Raw genomic sequence first — 5,242 nt, 5'->3', positions numbered from 1 at the left:
CTCTTCTTTAATCAGTGTGTAGGTTTTTTACCTTCTGGAATTCTAAGTTTGTTTTATTGCTTTGGCTTCCAGCTGCTGCCTTTTTCTTTGTTTATGGGCTGTTCTGCACAGTTTTATGATTTTTAAATTTATTTATTTGTGTATTCTGTCAGAAAAACACACTTGACATAGTATCCCTATTGTACAGAAAAACCCAAGAAATTAGAGTTTTATGATTAGAAAACTACAAGGAACACCTACCCTTATGATCAATGTGTCTGGAAAAGTGAAATTTAACCCTTTTGTAGTAGAGAAGATTTTTAAGTCTCACAAACCAAGTTTGACTGTGATTTCCTTGTTAAAATAATTCAGAATTATAATTTGTAGTAGAGAAGATTTTTAAGTCTCACAAACCAAGTTTGACTGTGATTTCCTTGTTAAAATAATTCAGAATTATAAAGCAACTTGACCTGTTCTGGGTGCAACAAACCAGAAAAATCCAGTTCTTTTTGCAAAGCTCCATATCAGATCTGGGAACAAAATCTTTGTTTCTTAGTATTTTGGGAATTTTATTCATCAATTCCATTTCCTTTTGGTTTATATTTTAACTATGTTACATTTTGCCTTCATGCCGATAATACAATTCAGGTAATTGGATTAATTTTCCTTTTTAATCAGGGTTCAAGCATTTTAATTCTTCAATTCCAGGTATTTTTTTTTGGCTTCCAGCAGCTGCATATTTCTTTGTTTAGGGACTACTCCCAAATTTTTCCTTGTCTTAAATTTATTTGTATGCTTATTCATTTATTCTATGAAAAACAATACATTAGAAATAGTATCACTGTCGATACAAAGAAACACAACAAACTGTCATTTTATGATTAAAAAACTGCAGGAAACACCTACTCTTATGATCTACTTGTCTGGAAAAATTGAAATTTAAGCCCTCTGTAGAAGAGAACGTTTTATGTTTCTCTAAATTGAGATTAACTGAGGTTTTCTTCCCAAACTCATTCAGAATGCTCAAGCAATTTTCCCAGATTTGGGTGGCACAAACAAAAAGAATACAGTTCTTTTGTTAATCACCTCCATATCAGATCTGTCTAGAGCCTCTCTTTGTTTGGGTTTTTTGTTTTTGACAGAATAAATAAATGAACAAATGAATAAACAAATAAATTTAAAACCAGAAAAAATCTGGAGAACAGCCCATAAACAAAGGAAAATATTCTGCTGGTAGCCAAAACAATAAAACAAACCTAGAATTCCTGATTAAAACAACATCATTAACCCAGTACCTGAATTCCATCATCCAGCATGAAGCCGTAAGGTAACATAATAAAATTTATAAACCAAAATGAAATATAGCACATGAAAAAATGTAAAACAACCAAACCAAGATCAGTATCCAGATCTGATATGGAAATTTGAAACAAGAGAACTAGATTTCGCTGAGGTTTTTTTTGAATTTTATTTTAAAACGTATTTGAGAAACAGAGACACACCACCACCACCCCTCCTACCTGCTGGTCCAGGCCCCCAAACGCCTACAAAGGCCGCCCAATCACCAGAGGGTCTGTTCCAGCCACACCTGACCCCGCCTCCACCCTCCCCCACCCAGGCAGGTGCTCCGCGACAACTGCCTGCAGAAGCTGCTGCAGCACCTGACCTCGCACAGCCTGACCATTGTGAGCAACACGTGCTGCACACTCTGGAACCTGTCGGCCTGCAGCACGCGAGACCAGGAGCTGCTGTGGGACCTGGGCGCCGTGGGCATGCTGCACAACCTGGTGCACTCTGGGCACAAAATGATCGCCATGGGCAATGCCGCTGCGCTGCACAACCTGCTGGCCTACCAGCCCGCCAGGCACCAGGCAGCTGCCACGGCCATGTCCCCCGGCACCTGCGTGCCCATCCTCTATATGTGCAAGCAGCGGGCACTAGAGGCAGAGCTTGATGCCCGGCACCTGGCGCAGGCGCTCGGCCACCTGGAGAAGCAGGCCCTGGCCGAGGCGGAGGCCGAGGTTGCAGCCGCCGCCAAGAAGCCACTGCTGCCCCTGTGGCACCTGGACGGGCTGGCGCGGTACTACGCCTCCGACTGGGGCTGCTTCGAGGACGACCACGACACGCCCTCCCTGGCCGCCACCACCGCGGAGCCCGCCAGCCCAGCCATGCTCTCCCTCTTCCTGGGCAGCCCCTTCCTGCAGGGCCAGGCACTGGCCGCACCCCGCCAGCCCGCCGCAGTCTGGAGCCCGAGAAGGAGGAGGGCAGCAAGGCTGTTGTGGCGGCCAAACCCAAACCAAGCTGGTGCTGGCGGTCCGCGGAGCGACCATCTGATGGAGGACATCTCGGCCTTGCACACCTCGTCTGACTACAGCTTCAGCCTCAGCTCCGAGGATCCCGGGCAGGAGGTGCGCAGGGGTGGGGTGGGGTGGGGAGGGCAGGCGCATCCCCTGCTGCTCAAGGCAGCTCATGCCAGCCTGTCCGACGACAGCCTCAACAGCAGCAGCAGCAGTGACGGCTACTGCCCGCGGGAGCACATGAGGACCTGCCCGCTTGCCGCGCTGCCCAAGCACTGCAAGGAGCTCCTGGGCGGGCAGCCGCGGCCCGCTCGGCTCGACCGTGGGCCCACCCGGGACACCGCTGGCGCCAACGCCCGCGTGCCCACCATCAAGCTGTCGCCCACCTATCAGAACGTACCTCTGCTGGAGGCCGCGGGCAGGGCAGGCACCAGGGATCCTGGCGGCCCCCAGGCGGCCCCCAGGGCCTGGAAGCAGCACTGGCTGCCGTCTGAGGGCCTGAGCAGGTGCCCGAGAAGCTGGGAGCTGGCTGGCCGGTCATGACCAACAGGGCGCTGCAGAGGCTGGTGGCGCAGGAGGGGCCCCTCTTGCTGACCCACTGCAGCTCGCTGTCCTCGGCCGGACGCCCCACCCCCAGCGAGGCCAGAGACCTGGACAGCGACTCCTCCCTCGAGGGCCTGGAGGAGGCCAGCCCCAAAGAGGCGGAGTTCGACCGGGCGTAACATGGGCCAGGGGCTGCCTCCCTACCCATGGCCATCCAGGCCCACTGGCGGGGCCGCGGCTGGGGCCTGGGCATGGAGGACGCCACGCTGTCCAGCTCGTCGGAGAACTGTGTGCAGGAGACGCCGCTGGTGCTGAGCCGCTGCAGCTCCGTGAGCTCCCTGGGCAGCTTCGAGAGAGCCCAGCCATCGCCAGTTCCATCCCCAGTGACCCCTGAGGCGGACTGGGCAGCAGCATGGTGAGCCCCAGGGAGCTGACCGACAGCCTCGGGCAGACCATGCCGCCCGGCAGCAGCAAGACGCCGCCGGCCGCGGAGCTCGGCCAGCCCAAGGGCAGCCAGGTCAGCCTGCAGTGGGAGAGCTACGGGAAGCGCTTCCTGGACATCCCCAACTGCCGGCAGCCCTGCCGCCTGCCTTCTGAGCTGGACGCCTGCAGCATCCGCTTCACCGTGAAGAAGCTGGACGAGAACTTCTGCGCCTCCAGACACAGTGCACTGGCCCTGCACAAGCACTACGTGCAGCAGGACCTGGAGCTGGGGCTGCTGCTGCCCACCTGCCCCGACCTCCGCACCAGCCACCATTGGTGAGAAGAGGCCGCCGGACGCCAGGAGGGGCCGGCACCCGCGGGCTCCCGCACCCGCACAGCCGCGGACCAGGAGCTGGAGCTGCTGTGCCAGTGCCTGGGGGCGGCCCTGCCCGTGCGGCTCTGCAAGGTGGCCTTGGCGCTGGTGCCCTGCCGCCGGGCACTGCCCATCCCCGTCTACATGCTGGTGCCCACCCGGGCCCAGGAGGACGACTCCTGCGCCGACTCGGCCGAGGGCACTCCGGTCAGCTTCTCCAGCGCCGCGTCCCTCAGTGAGGAGACCCTGCAAGGGCCCACCAGGGAGCAGCCCCGAGGCTGGCTGGACAGGCGGGAGCCCCCCGGCCTCGCGGCCCCAGCCAGCCAGATCTCCAGGAACCGGCTCAAGGCCGGGGGTGGCGGCCAGAGCCCGGAGCAGGGCCGGGGAACAGGCAGGAGCCGGACCGGGCTGGAGCTGCCCCTGGGCCAGCCCGCAAGTACCCACTTGGACCAGGCTGGGGGGAAGGGGGGAAGCAGTCCCTGTGCCTCAGGACGCCCACCAAGGAGGCCGTGTACTGCTTCTACGACTCTGAGGAGGCGCCCTCCTATGCCGGGCCGCACCCACGGCGACTGTCCACGATCCCGCGGGCCCTGAGGCGGGGCGGGAAGGAGGCCCGGGCCCCAGTCAAGGTGGCCTCTCAGGCCCAGCCGCCCCCCACCCCAGCCCAGCCCCGGCTGATCGCCAAGGAGACCCCCACCTTGCTATTCTCTGAGCTCTTCGGCCAGCTCACTTAGCGAGCCCGAGCCCTGTGAGCAGCCGGCCAGGCCAGCCACCTGGGAGACCCGGAGCCCACGGTCCCCCAGGCCCCGCGCCAGGGAGGCAGGGACCACAGCTCCCCCAGCCCGTGCTCAGAGGAGGAGCTCCTGCACTGCTGCATCGGCTCAGCCCTGCACAGGCGCCGCAAGGCCCGGGCTTTGGGCAGGACTAGTGGCCAGCAGAGGCACCCCAGGACTGCCTCGAGGAGGTGGCTGGCTCAGACCAGGCCTCGGACCTGGACAGCGTCCAGTGGCGCACCATCCAGGAGGGTGCCAACTCCATCATCACGTGGCTGCACCAGGCGGCCTTCTCCAAGTCCGACTCACTCCTGTCCCTGGGGTCTGCTCTATCCACGGGCCCCTCCCTGCAGCTCTCCATGCACAGGAACAGGTGCCAGCCCAGGGCCGGGCCGGGGAGGGCAGTGCCCGGCGGCCAGCATTTCTCTGGTTTTTGCACCCAAAATTAGCCAAGATGCTTTACCATTCTGAATAATTTTAACCAGAAAACCAGTTAAACTCATTTTGGAGACACTAAAGTCCTTCTCTTCTAGAAACGGCTTAAATTTCACTTTTCCCAGACACATAGAGCATAAGGGTAGCTGTTCCTTATAGTTTTAGAATGATTAAAATCCAAATTATTGTGTTCTTTTGTATTAAGGGATACTATGTCTAATTGTCTTGGTTTTTGATAGAATAAATAAGTAAATGAATAAACAAACAAGTAAATTTACAAACCAGAAAAACGTGTGAATAGCCCATAAACAAAGGAAAAAATGGCTGATGGAAGACAAAACAATAAAACTAACCCAGAATTCCAGAAGGTAGAATTCATGTGTCCTGATTCAAATGACCAGTTAATCAAATTACCAGGA

At 56.1% G+C, this 5,242-nt stretch overlaps 1 pseudogene; it reads left to right on the top strand.

The window, feature by feature from the left end:
* Nucleotides 1-607: 607 nt before the first annotated feature.
* LOC103346138 (adenomatous polyposis coli protein 2-like) lies at nucleotides 608-4,837 on the top strand (annotated as a pseudogene).
* The last annotated feature ends 405 nt before the right edge of the window (nucleotides 4,838-5,242 follow it).

The sequence above is a fragment of the Oryctolagus cuniculus genome, chromosome 12 (assembly GCF_051225735.1).
Source record: "Oryctolagus cuniculus isolate XC-2025 breed Fujian yellow rabbit chromosome 12, ASM5122573v1, whole genome shotgun sequence".
NCBI lineage: Eukaryota > Metazoa > Chordata > Mammalia > Lagomorpha > Leporidae > Oryctolagus > Oryctolagus cuniculus.
Note: the sequence above shows the minus strand (reverse complement) of the source record. Positions and strands in the feature narration are given on the sequence as shown.